At 43.3% G+C, this 14,505-nt stretch overlaps 1 protein-coding gene across 8 annotated transcripts in view; it reads left to right on the forward strand.

Annotated features, from left to right (window-relative positions):
• Window positions 1-14,505, forward strand: part of rnf41 (ring finger protein 41) — a 43,604-nt gene that overhangs the window by 1,617 nt on the left and 27,482 nt on the right. For 4 of the 8 annotated variants that reach the window (XM_063037855.1, XM_063037861.1, XM_063037854.1 and 1 more), the window contains exon 1: window positions 12,865-13,001. The exons of 2 other annotated variants lie outside the window; for them this stretch is intronic. The gene's annotated coding sequence lies outside the window, so the exon portion shown is untranslated. Of the gene's footprint in view, window positions 1-12,864; window positions 13,002-14,505 lie in introns of those variants that run through there. 2 more of the 8 variants (XM_063037857.1, XM_063037860.1) reach the window with 2 other exon arrangements.

The raw sequence follows: 14,505 nt of genomic DNA on the forward strand, positions 1-14,505 counted from the left end.
CTGCTGCCCATGTCCTTCTGGGCAGGAGAGGTAGGGGTTTTGGGAGGGGGCTGTTAGAGTAGCCCAGGTGAGTGACTGTGGTGGGTTCTACAGATGGTGCACTCTGCAGTCAATATATGGGGGAGATGGGATGGGGTGCCGATTGAGTGACTACTTTGTCCTGGTTGGTGTCAGACCTCTCAAGTGTTGTTGGAGCCACGCTCAGGCAAGTGGAGAATGTTCCATCACATTCCTAACTTGTGACTGGTGGGAAGTCCTTGAGCCCTCAGGATACACAACTTCTGACTTCCAGATCCATGGTCTCAACCCATGATGTTGACTGGCCATTTCCACGTACGGATGCTGCCTGACCTGCTGAATTCTCCAGTGGCTTGGATTTTGCTCTGGGTCCCGGCATCTGCAGTGTTTTTCTGCCTCCTTACTTCTGACGTGCTCTTGTAGCTTCAGAATCAGGCTGGTCCGCTTGAGTTTCTGGTTAGTCGTGATCACCACACTGACTGTCAAGGGTAGGTGGTTAGACACTGTCTTGTCATTGCCTGTGCACTTTTGCGGCAGGTAGGACCTTATTCATTGGGACCATAGGAGACTGAGAGGTGACCTTTATAGAGGTGTATAAAATCATGAGGGGCATTGAGAGGGTGATTGCAGTCAGTCTTTTTCCCAGGGTTGGAGAATACAGAGCTAGAGACCATGGGTTTAAGGTGAGATCTCGTAAGAACTTTTTCACCCAGAGGGTGGTCCATATACTCATTGAGCCACTAGAGGAAGTGGTTAGGCAGGTACATTAAGAATATTTAAAAGATGCTGATGGATAATGCATCACTGGCACCACCCTATGGATATACAATCAATCTATGTATATAAGCTATCTTGTGTATTTATATTTATTACGTTTTTATCATTATTATGTTCTTTCGTGTTTTTTCGTGCTGCATTGGATCTGGAGTATCAATTACTGTATTTTGTTCCCCTTGCGCTTGTGTGCAGGTAATGACATTAAACAATCTTCGATATTGTTAGGAGGATGTGGGCCAAACAGAGGCAGATAGATGGGAATTAGTTTGGATAGCCATCTTGGTCGGTATGGGCCAGTTTTCCATGCTGTGATACTCTGAATTTCACTTATCAGTCCATGTCTGAATGTGGTTTATATCTTGTTATGTCCTGTTACATGGATTGATTCACTAGTGAGAAGCAGTGCATGGAACTGAGTATTGTGCAATCTTCAGTTAACATCCCCATTTTCCAACCTTATGATGGAAGGTTGAAGCAACTGAAAATGGTTGGTTCCTCTGAGGATCTCCTGCAGTGATTGACATCTGACAACCATAACCACAGGATTGTTTTCTCTTTGTTGCCCTCTGACCTCAGTTTTACTAATGCTCCTTGATGCTACACTTGGTCAAATGCTGCTCCGATGTCAAGTGCGCTCACTCTTACCTCACTCTGGAATTAAGTTTGTTAGCCTATATTTTAAAGGCAAAACCCAAACTCGGCATCAAGTAAGTACTGCTTGATAGCACTGTTAATAACACTTTGTTGACATCTGACATCACTTTGCCGACATCTGTTCAAGTTCCACCTCAATTACATAAATGCAGATTCTTTTCTTTGCTTGCTGGATGTCATGGCAAACTGAAATGGCAAATCATGGTATCATTGTCAAGTGAAATATAATATAGAACAGTGTAACATTGGACAGGCCATTGAGCCGACATGTTGTGCCAATCTTGATGCCAATTTATACTAAATGTTCCCCTCCTGTGTATCATCCATATCCCTCCATTCCCTTCATTATTCACCCAGCACCTAATTAATTAGCTTGTTTATTTTGGCTTTTTTCTTAAAGATGTGCTGGGTGCGTTCCGACTACCGCTGTTCCGCTGCATTCTTCGCGGCCCGGTGGTTGGGGACCACTGCGTATCTAATCTAATTGGTCACTTTGATGCAGCACAAGCTACGCTGAAAACGCGGTGCATGGCGAGGAGCTACACACATGCACACTGGGCAGAAAGAACGGAACTAAACCGCGGCAAACCGGAAACAATCTCTCTTTACAAACAGCTTTGTAGCAAAAGTATTGCTATATTACCATTATCCTAATTAGTATTACTTATTTTTATAATGCTCACATTAAGAACAGTATTTGTGTATTTACTTTTGATTTTTTTCGGGATCGACTGGGAAAGTTTCAAAGATCGACCGGTCGATCACGATTGCCGGGTTGGCGACCCCTACTCTAGCACATCCTCTTCCTTAATATCCACATGCTCAAGCTTTTCAGTCCACTGTAAGTCATCCCTACAATTGCCAAGATCCTTTTCCGTAGTGAATACTGAAGCAAAGTACTCATTAAGTACCTCTGCTATCTCCTCTGGTTCCATACACACTATTCCACTGTCACACTTGACTGGTCCTATTCTCTCACGTCTTATCCTCTTGCTCTTCACATACTTGTAGAATGCCTTGGGGTTTTCCTTAATCCTCTCCGCCAAGGCCTTCTCATGGCCCCTTCTGGCTCTCCTAATTTCATTCTTAAACTCCTTCCTGCTAGTTTTATAATCTACTAGATCTCTATCATTACCTTTTTTTTAACCTTTCGTAAGCTTTTCTTTTCTTCTTGACTAGATTTACAACAGCCTTTGTACACCATTGTTCCTGTACCCTACCATCTTTTCCCTGTCTCATTGGAATGTACCTATGCAGAACACCACGCAAATATCCCCTGAACATTTGCCACATTTCTTCTGTACATTTCCCTGAGAACATCTGTTTCCAATTTATGCTTCCAAGTTCCTGCCTGATAGCCTCATATTTCCCCTTACTTCCAATTAAACACTTTCCTAACTTGTCTTGTTCCTGTCCCTCTCCAATGCTATGGTAAAGGAGATAGAATTGTGATCACTATCTCCAAAATGCTCTCCCACTGAGAGATCTGACACTTGTACAGGTTCATTTCCCAATACCAGATCAAGTACAGCCTCTCCTCTTGTAGGCTAATCTACACATTGTGTCAAGAAACCTTCCTGAACACACCTAACAAACTCCACCCCATCTGAACCCCCTGCTCTAGGGAGATGCTAATCAATATTTGGGAAATTAAAATCTCCCACCACGACAACCCTGTTGTTATTACACCTTTCCAGAATCTGTCTCCCTGTCTGCTCCTTGATGTCCCTGTTACTATTGGGTGGTCTATATAAAAAAAACACCCAGTAGTGTTATTGACCCCTTCCTGTTTCTAACTTCCAACTGCAGAGACTCCGTAGACAATCCCTCCATGAGTTCCTCCTTTTCTGCAGCCGTGACACTATCTCTGATCAACAGTGCCACGCCCCCACCTCTTTTGCCTTCCTCCCCATCCTTTCTGAAACATCTAAAGCCTAGCACTCAAAGTAACCATTCCTGCCTCTGAGCCATCCAAGTCCCTGTCATGGCCACAACATCATAGCTCCAAGTACTGATCCACGCTCTAAGCTCATCTGCTTTGTTCATGATGCTTCTTGCATTAAAATAGACACATCTCAAACCATCAGTCTGAGTGCATCCCTTCTCTGTCAGCTGCCTATCCTCCCTCTCGCACTGTCTCCAAGCTTTCTCTGTTTGTGAGCTAACCACCCCTTCTTCTGTCTCTTCAGTTCGGTTCCCACCCACCCCCCCCCCCGCAATTCTAGTTTAAACTCTCCCCAATAGCCTTTGCAAACCTCCCTGCCAGGATATTTTTCCCCTGGCATTCAAGTGCAACCCTTCCTTTTTGTACAGGTCACACCTGCCCCAAAAGGGGTCCCAATAATCCAGAAATCTGAGTCCCTGCCCTCTGCTCCAATCCCTCAGCCACGCATTTATCCTCCACCTCATTCTATTCCTAAACTCACTGTCAGTGAGTGCAGTGTATACGTAGTGAGCCTTACCGTATTCCATGCCCATTCATTTCCCTGCTTTACCTCACCCCAACACCTGCGATATAGGAATTTCTTTGTTATTACTACCACCCCCATATTACCACCACCCTCTTTCTTCCACATCTCCCCTCGTCTCTTATTTTCACCTCATAGATTTCCTAACACTGCGAGTACTCATAGTCACAAATACAATCTTATCATCAGTTGTGTAGGTGTGATTTATTAGCAGGAACACAATGTGAAATGTTCAACCAACATTCCAGAATCAACTAAGCTTTATGCTCAGTTTGTGAATCAACTCATTAGTTATGTCATAGCACAGTAATGTCCTCGAGCACAAATGTCGTAATAGAAACATTCCTTCATCATTTAGTCAGATAAATTCCACTTAATGGGTCATGTGATTTGAATTTGGTATCTGTCAATTTGTCAATCCTTAAAATAATTTTAATGTTTTGATTTTTTTTTCCCCTCCAGATCTGTATTTTAATTCTTTTTTAAATTTCAATAGAAATTAATGATCAGGTGTTCCTCCACAGTGTGAATGGCTGTGAATCAGAAAGCAGTGGGTTCAGATTCCACTCTAGAACATAGAGAACAACAGTCCTGCCTGACCATTGAAGTAGTCCTGCGCTATCTGAAGTGGGCGCAAAATATCCCATAGTGTTATTTTGGAAAAAGGAACAGGGAATTGCATCTTGGTGTCCAGAAAAATATTTATGCTTCATTCAACATTGCAAAAATTCAGCATGTCTTGTCACAATGACATTGCTGCTGGTGGGATCTTGCTATGCTTAATTTAGCAATCTCGTTTCCTGCATTACAACAGCAATTGTATTTCAAAAGTATTCCTTTGAGTGTAGATCACTTTAAGATATCCTAAGAAAGACATGAAAAGTCCTGGGGGAGGGGGAGTTCTGGGGTAACTAGCTAATTTTATTTCCAAATTTTAGTCACAATGAAAAAAATTGTTCTTTGTGTTTCTGATGTTTCCTTACTTTTCAAAATACATATCTGTTGATTCTCTTCCACATATTACACGAGGAACCAAGATATGGGATCTGTGCGCCTGAGATTGCAGGGTCATTAGGCACTTCGTGAGGGCCAATAAAAAGAATTTGAGGGGGACTAATACCCTTGTGGGTGGATTTGCTAGAACTGTTGGGGAGGGTTTAAACTAGTTTGGCAGGGGGATGGCAACCAGTGATAGGTCAGAGGATGGAGCAGTTGGTGTACAGGTAGATGCAGCACGTAGACAGACCGTGAGGAAGGATAGACAGTTGGCAGGGCAAAAGTTACAGTCAGTGGGAATGGGTTGAAGTGTGTCTATTTTAATGCAAAAAGTATCAGGATCAAGGGTGATGAACTTAGAGCATGAGTCAGAACATGAAACTATGATGTTATGGCTGTTATGAGGGAGCATGACTTTAAGATGATTTGAGGTAAGTATAGGAGGGATGTCAGTGGTAAGTTTTTTTTACATAGAGTGTGGTGGTGTGTGGAACATGCTGCCAGGAGTGATGGTAGATGCAGATATGTTAGGGGCCTTTAAGAAACTCTTAGATAGGTACATGGATGATAGAAAAATGGAGGGCTATGGGGGAAGGAAGGGTTAGCTTGATCTTAGAGTAGGTTAAAAGGTCAGCACAATGTTGTGGACTGAAGGGTCTCTACTGTGCTGTACTCTGACTCATTTACCTGATTCTTCAGGACAATCAAACTGAACTAGACCGGAAAGGGTGGGGTAACTGAACTTCTCTGCTATAAGATGTGTGACTCTCTAAAACTGGACACAAAAAAATTGTCAGGTCTGCACAGACAGGCACCTCCCAGTCTCTACCTAACTAACAGGAGTCACCTGCTACTCATTTCCAATGCATCACCTGCAGCCTATTTAAACCCAACTCTCTCCACATTCTTTGTTCACTCATCAAACCAGCCATTCTCAACTAGTTGCTCCTAGCCTTCAGTTACCTTGTTGTTTTAAGTATTTGTTCTCTCTTGTTTTGTGGCTCTTTGTGGCCTGTTATTTTGTAATTTACGAGTAAAATGTTGTTTACTGCTAAATTGTCTTTCCTGTTCTGCTTTTGGCTCAAACCTCTTCTATATTTTCTGACAATATTGTGACCTTGAAATTGAAACTTTTCTTAGCTGTGTGGTGTTTTCTGTTTTTATTTCAGAGCTTCAGAAACATTGAGTCTGAACAGAGGTTAATTGGAGCTAAACAATATACTTTCTGATGGATAGGCTGGTAGCCCATGAGCGCAGGACAAATATTTTTGATTCTTTTGTTAATCATTCAGACATAGAAATGTTCATGGGCCTGAAATATTGACTGTGTTTCATTCTTCCCCTTGTGCATGCTCAACCTGTAAGCCCCCTCCCCCCCATAATAGGTTTTATTTCTAAGAGGGTGGCATGGAAGTGAGAATTAATATATTTATGAAGAGGTATCCTAGTTTGATGTGTTTTTGATATATCTTATTTGTTTTCTGTTGACTCCCCCAGTATAAAGTAATCACCCCCCTTTTTTTTTGTTACTATCTATATGACTTCTGCTTCAGTTCTCTCCTTCATCCCAACGATGTGCAGGATTGGTGGTTAATCGGCCACTGTGAATTTGGCATCGATGAAAATCTGTGAAGATAAACAGGGATTTGTGTGAGCTCGGTGTAAATGTCTGCTTGATGGTCGGTGTGGACTCAGTGGGTAGAAGGGCCTGTTTCCGCGCTGTGTAAGACCTGAAACCGATGACCACAAACCTGACCCAATGTAGTCCTGTGTACAGTTGAGTCAACATGACGTTTTCAGCATTTCCAATTTCTAAAGCCTACCCTATTTTTCAGTGAAATCAATACAATGTAATTCAAATCATTAATCATATCCTGTATTGCTTCATGGTCAACAATGTTTGGTGCAACCCCCAGAATGTGCATGCCCTTAAATCCTTTTGTTCCCCAGACCTGGAATACCTGGTGCTGCTGTGCAGACCCTACTGGCCACCTAGGGAGTTCACAGCTGTTATCATCACAGCGGTGTACATTCTGCCACAGGCTGACATTGACCTGGCTCTCAAGGAACTGTACGAGACCATCAACACGCTGGAGACTGCACACTCAGACGCTGCCTTCATCATTGCCAGTGACTTTAATCGAGCGTCAATGACGAAGGTCTCTCTGAAGTTTTGTCAGCACATCCAGGTGAGCACTCGTGGAGATAAGATACTTGACCACTGTTACACTCCCTTCCGCAATGCTTACAAAGCTCTCCTTTGCCTAGCTTTTGGAAAATCAGATCACTCTTCGATCCTGCTTTTGCCAACGTACAGCCAGAAGGTGAAACAAGAGGTGGCCGTAGTTAAAACCATCTACTGTTGGTCCAACCAATTTGTCTCCATGCTGCAGGACTGCTTCGATAATGTCGACTGGAATGTCTTCCATGATGAGGATGTCTCTGAGTTCACAGATAGAGTCACATGCTTCATCTGGAAGTGCATCAATGATGTTGTCCCCCAGAAGTTGGTCAGGGTCTTCCCGAACCAGAAACCCTGGATCAATAGTTCCATGCGAGCAGCACTTACCACGCAACATCGAGCTTACATCGTTGGAGATCAACTGGAGCTCAAGAAAAGCAGATATGATCTGTGCAAGGCTATCAAAGCTGCGAAACAACAACACAGGGACAAGATTGAGTCAAGATTCACAACGAATAGCACACATGACTTGTGGTGAGGGCTGCATACCATCGCAGACTTCAAAAACAAACGTTGTGCGGCTAACATCACGGCCTCTCTTCAGATAAGCTCAATCACTTTTACGCTTGGTTTGATGTCACTAACTCTGAGCCTCCGAGGAAAGCCACCGCTACAACCTGCAACCTGGTCATCTCTGAGGCTGAGGTATGCAGATGTTTCCAACGAGTGGACAGTCACAAGGCTGCAGGACCAGACGGCATCGCAGGGCGAGTACAGTACTCGGGATGTGCGCAGCACAGCTGGCAGGTGTGTTTACTGACATTTTTAATCTTTCCCTCTCCCAGTGTGCTGGACTTCAGAGCGAAGGCTCCAGAGTTTGAATCCAGCCGGAATCCAGCTTTCTATCCGTGCTGGGTTGAGCGTCGAGCTAGCAACTCGGTCTCGTAAAAATAAGGAAGCGTGCTAAAAAAACACCATCATGACAGCGTCCCGATGACTCCACTCAGAGTTAAAGGCTTTCTTCTTCTTCTCCCAGTGTAGAGTGCCCTCCTGCTTCAAATTATCCACCATTGTCCCTGTATCAAAAACGACCAAGGTAACATGCCTGAATGACTGGCATCCTGTCGCACTCACCTCAATAATAAGCAAATGCTTTGAGGCTGGTCAAGGATTACATCTGCAGCTTGCTACCACCCACACTGGACCCCCTACAATTCACCTACCGACACAACCGATCGACAGATGATGCAATAGCCACTGCTCTACATACTGTCCTTGCACATCTGGAGAAGAAGGATGCTTATGTGAGAATGCTGTTCTTGGATTACAGTACAGCATTCAACACCATAATTCCCTTCGGGTTCGACAGGAAGCTGAGACCTCGGCCTTGCCCTGCCTTGTGCAGCTGGATCCTGAACTTCCTGTCAGATTGCCGGCAGGTGGTATGAGTGTGCTCCTTCTCCCCTCTGACTCTCGACACAGGAGCCCCTCAGGACTGTGTACTACGCCCCCTCCTTTACTCCCTGTATACCCATGACTGTCGCCACCCACAGCTCTAATCTGCTCATTAAATTTGCTGATGATACTACACTGATTGGCCCAATCTCAGACAATAACGAGGTGGCCTACAGGGAAGAAGTCATCTCTGACACAGTGGTGTCAAGAAAACAACCTCTCCCTCAATGTCGCAAAAACAAAGGAGCTGGTTGTGGACTACAGGAGGAATGGAGATGGGCTAACCCCTATTGACATCAATGGATCTGAGGTTTGAGAGGGTAAACAGCTTCGAGTTCCTCAGCATCCACATCACTGAGGACCTCATGTGGTCTGTACACACCAGCTGTGTGGTGAAAAAGGCACAACAGCACCTCTTTCACCTCAGATGGTTGAGGGAGTTTGGCATGGGCTCCCAAATCCTAAGAACTTTCTACAGGGACACAATTGAGAGCATCCTGACTGGCTGCATCACTGCCTGGTATGGGAACTGTACTTCCCTCAATCGCAGGACTCTGCAGAGAGTAGTGCGGACAGTCCAGTGCATCTGTAGATGTGAACTTCCCACTCTTCAGGATATATACAAAGACAGGTGTGTAAAAGGATCATTGGGGACACAAGTCACCCTAACCACAATCTAGTTCAGCTGCTACCATCTGGGAAATGGTACTGCAGTATAAAAGCCAGGACCAGCAGGCTATTCTAGACTGGGTATTGAGCAATGAGGAAGGGTTAATTAGCAATCTTGTTGTGAGAGGCCCCTTGGGTAAGAGTGACCATAATATGGTGGAATTCTTCATTAAAATGGAGAGTGACATAGTTAATTCAGAAACAAAGGTTCTGAACTTAAAGAAGGGTAACTTTGAAGGTATGAGATGTGAATTAGCTAAGATAGACTGGCAAATGACACTTAAAGGGTTGACAGTGGATATGCAATGGTAAGCATTTAAAGATTGCATGGATGAACTACAACAATTGTTCATCCCAGTTTGGTAAAAGAATAAATCACGGAAGGTAGTGCACCCATGGCTGACAAGGGAAATTAGGGATAGTATCAATTCCAAAGAAGAAGCATACAAATTAGCCAGAAAAAGTGGCTCACCTGAGGACTGGGAGAAATTCAGAGCCTAGCAGAGGAGGTCAAAGGGCTTAATTAGGAAGGGGAAAAATATTATGAGAGAAAACTGGCAGGGAACATAAAAACTGACTGTTAAAGCTTTTATAGATATATGAAAAGAAAAAGATTGGTTGAGACAAATGTAGGTCCCCTACAGACAGAAACAGGTGAATTGATTATGGGGAGCAAGGACATGGCAGACCAATTGAATAACTACTTTGGTTCTGTCTTCACTAAGGAGGACATAAATAATCTTCCAGAAATAGTAGGGGACAGAGGGTCCAGTGAGATGGAGGAACTGAGGGAAATACATGTTCGTAGGGAAGTGGTGTTAGGTAAATTGAAGGGATTAAAGGCGGATAAATCCCCAGGGCCAGATGGTCTGCATCGCAGAGTGCTTAAGGAAGTAGCCCAAGAAATAGTGGATGCATTAGTGATAATTTTTCAAAACTCTTTAGATTCTGGATTAGTTCCTGAGGATTGGAGGGTGGCTAATGTAACCCCACTTTTTAAAAAAGGAGGGAGAGAGAAACTGGGGAATTATAGACCGGTTAGCCTGACATCGGTGGTGGGGAAACTGCTAGAGTCAGTTATCAAAGATGTGATAACAGCACATTTGGAAAGCGGTGAAATCATCGGACAAAGTCTGCATGGATTTGTGAAAGGAAAATCATGTCTGACGAATCTCATAGAATTTTTTGAGGATGTAACTAGTAGAGTGGATAGGGGAGAACCAGTGGATGTGGTATATTTGGATTTTCAAAAGGCTTTTGACAAGGTCCCACACAGGAGATTAGTGTGCAAACTTAAAGCACACGGTATTGGGGGTAAGGTATTGATGTGGATAGAGAATTGGTTGGCAGACAGGAAACAAAGAGTGGGAATAAACGGGACCTTTTCAGAATGGCAGGCAGTGACTAGTGGGGTACTGCAAGGCTCAGTGCTGGGACCCCAGTTGTTTACAATATGTATTAATGACTTAGATGAGGGAATTAAAATGCAGCATCTCCAAGTTTGTGACTGACACGAAGCTGGGCGGCAGTGTTAGCTGTGAGGAGGATGCTAAGAGGATGCAGGGTGACTTGGATAGGGTAGGTGAGTAGGCAGATTCATGGCAGATGCAATTTAATGTGGATAAATGTGAAGTTATCCACTTTGCTGGCAAAAACAGGAAAACAGATTATTATCTGAATGGTGGCCGATTAGGAAAAGGGGAGGTGCAACGAGACCTGGGTGTCATTATACACCAGTCATTGAAAGTGGGCATGCAGGTACAGCAGGCGGTGAAAAAGGCGAATGGTATGCTGGCATTCATAGCGAGAGGATTTGAGTACAGGAGCAGGGAGGTACTACTGCAGTTGTACAAGGCCTTGGTGAGACCACACTTGGAGTATTGTGTGCAGTTTTGGTCCCCTAATCTGAGGAAAGACATTCTTGCCATAGAGGGAGTACAAAGAAGGTTCACCAGATTGATTCCTGGGATGGCAGGACTTTCATATGATGAAAGACTGGATCGACTAGCTTATACTCGTTGGAATTTAGAAGATTGAGGGGGGATCTGATTGAAACGTATAAAATGCTAAAGGGATAGGACAGGCTAGATGCAGGAAGATCGTTCCCGATGTTGGGGAAGTCCAGAACGAGGGGTCACAGTTTGAGGATAAAGGGGAAGCCTTTTAGGACCGAGATTAGGAAAAACTTCTTCACACAGAGAGTGGTGAATCTGTGGAATTCTCTGCCACAGGAAACAGTTGAGGCCAGTTCATTGGCTATATTTAAGAGGGAGTTAGATATGGCCCTTGTGGCTAAAGGGATCAGGAGGTATGGAGGGAAGGCTGGTACAGGGTTCTGAGTTGGATGATCAGCCATGATCGTACTGAATGGTGGTGCAGGCTTGAAGGGCTAAATGGCCTACTCCTGCACCTATTTTCTATGTTTCTAATTGTATTTTTATGTTACATTGACTGTTCCATTTATTATAAATTACTATGATTGCACATTCTCCATTTAGACAGATGTAACGTAAATATTTTTACTCACGTATGTGAAGGATGTAAGAAATAAAGTCAATTCAATTCATTATTGTGCTGAGATGAGAATCGGATAAAATTTAAACAGTTCTTTATTTCTTTATTATGGATTTGCATCCAGTGCATAGTACATCAGAGACCAATGTTGACTTTACAATAAGATCCAAAATAACCTGAAACTCTAATTGAAACTGGACAGTTGGGATGACACATAAGCGTCTCTTGAGTGACTGTCAGTTTGAAGTGCACATCATGAGTGGTTGTGTGAGAAGTCATTTATTTTACGTCACCACTTCCCGCCTCAGGTGTTGCCACAGAAATCAGAGTTTCGTCAACGTTTTAGAAATATGTTGTGCCCCATCTTGCCTGTGATTGGTTCCTCATATGTGGTTCTAGTGCCATTGTTTAGTCAGACACGCATCAGTATTTGTAATTCGTAGGGCGCCTCTGCTCCATCCGCTGAAAGCGGAGCTTTCCCGGTGGCCAAACATTTTAATTTCGATTCCCATTCCGACATCAGGGTGGAGGAGCAACGCCTTGTATTCCGTCTAGGTAGCCTCCGTCCGGTTTTTAAAAAAAGGCGTTTCCCCCTCCATCCCCTCTTCAATTCCTCACTCTGGCCTCTTACCACTTCTCATCTTCCTATCACCTCCCCCTGGGTCCCTTCCTCCTCTTTTTCCCTGTGGTCCACTCTCCTCTCCTATCAGATTCCTTTTATCTCCAGTCCTTTTCCTACCCTCCTGGTTTGTGCTATCATCTAGCTAGCCTCCTTCTCTCTCCCCCCGCCCCCCCACACACTTTATTCTAGAGTCTTCCCCCTTCCTTTCCAGTGCCGAAGAACGGTCTCGGCCTGAAACGTCAACTGTTTATTCATTTCCATAGATGCTGTCAGACCTGCCGCGTGCCTCTCGCAGCTGTAGAATTTCCCATGTTTTTAATTTCCATTGGTTACTGTGGCTGGCATTTTATTTAAGGTCCATGAAGGCAAAGGACTGATTTGCTAATTAACTTGCTAATGGGCGGTATCGGTGACGATATTGTAAAAGTGTATTGGTTAATTTGAATGTCACTCAAAGTTTAGGTTAGTGATTGACGGGAAGGCATGTCAATCATTGGAGGCGCTGTTGCTGAGGGTGCGCGTGCTTAAAGATGGGAGCGGAGGATGACGTCGAAAGGTTGTGCGCGTTTTAGATAAATCTTAAATATTAAAACAATTGCTCACGCGATCCGGACTTAACGGCTGTCCAACTGCTGATGGATGTCTGGTAAGTGTGTTCATCTGCGGCTATATTGAAATAATTTTTCCCCGCCGATGGCGAGGTAGTCGACGGCAATGAGGGCGTATGATATCCGCTGTAGGTAGTAGGAAAAACCGCGGTCTAAAATGGGCCTACAAATAAAGTATTTTTTTCTGTAAAAGAAGTGGGGCGTGAAAATAAACTGGATGTTTAGTGAGAAGTCTGGATGCGAGCTTATAGAACGAAACGTTGGTTTACCAGGTATTTCGTTCTCTCAATTAAAATAGACAGGTATTCCGTATTTTCTGATGATAGTTTAGCAGGCTTTTGTACCTTTTTCACCACCATCCCTTGCCACTTTTTAAAAAATGATTTTAGAGTTTTTCAGTTTTTCTCTACCCGTTTTATCTGTAAATGTATTGGTTGTATTGTTAAATACTTGGAGGAGCGTTTCCTCCATCCTTGCTCAAGAGCGGGGACTACTCTAAGCAAAACGTGATGTCTGGGGGTTTTAAAGATACCCAACATTGAAGAATGTTGATGTCCTTAGCCTTTGGTGCCATTTTCATAGATTTCCCTTTTGTGAAGTGGATAAATTTTTGGCGTAGTAAGCTGATTGATGCCATAAATTCAGTCTGAATAACTTGGATATATCCTCTATTAACATTCAGCACGAGAAACACCATTGTGGTTGGCCATGTGTTAATCTTCAGAATTTGTAACTGTAACTATCAAGCCCATATTTGCTGACTGAATGTGTAGGGAATGTGTCTCAACAGTAGCTAATCTTGTTTTTTTTTCAAATAATTAAGTTTGTTTCAAAATGAATTGATTTATTCTAAAATCAAGTAGCTATTTATAAGTATTTGTTTGAATGTCAGATTATATTCTTTTGCTTCTTCCCTTGTTTGATGATATTTGTCTCCAATGCTTTTTGCTTTTGTAGTTTGACTGTTCTATATTTTATAATTTGACTTGTATTTTGAAAGCACAACACTACTTGCAGACGAGCTTATGGTTATACAGGAATACGAGTCATAACGCTATATGAACAGATGACTGCTTGTACAACTGAATAATTATCAGCAAGTTGGTGTGGATGAGTTGTGGTTAAGATGACTGTTATGCAGTTTATACCCATGATGGCACTTGTGAGAAGGTTGCTGTAAATTTATTAGCTTACTAAAACATTTAACTGACTTTCCTTTCAGAGTATGTGGTCTGTTGCATCTGCAAAGCTACAGGAAGTTTTCATAACCTTGTATTATTTTTATTCCACTTCCCACACAATTATCTTTCCGGTGTGTTTTGGCTGATATTGTCAAGCGGCTTTTTTTTTAAAAAACTTGGAGCCTTTCCCTTCGAATGCACCTCAACTATAACACCAGTTTTCTCGCTCTGTGGGGATGTAAAGCCCCCACACATCTTTCTGTCAGTTACCCCACATCCTAACGTCTCTTGTAACAAACAATCATCTGCTGGAGGAACTCCGCAGGTTAAGTAGTATCTGTGTGGGGGAGGAACTACAGAC

This window comes from Mobula hypostoma, chromosome X1 (assembly GCF_963921235.1).
Source record: "Mobula hypostoma chromosome X1, sMobHyp1.1, whole genome shotgun sequence".
NCBI classification, from domain to species: domain Eukaryota; kingdom Metazoa; phylum Chordata; class Chondrichthyes; order Myliobatiformes; family Myliobatidae; genus Mobula; species Mobula hypostoma.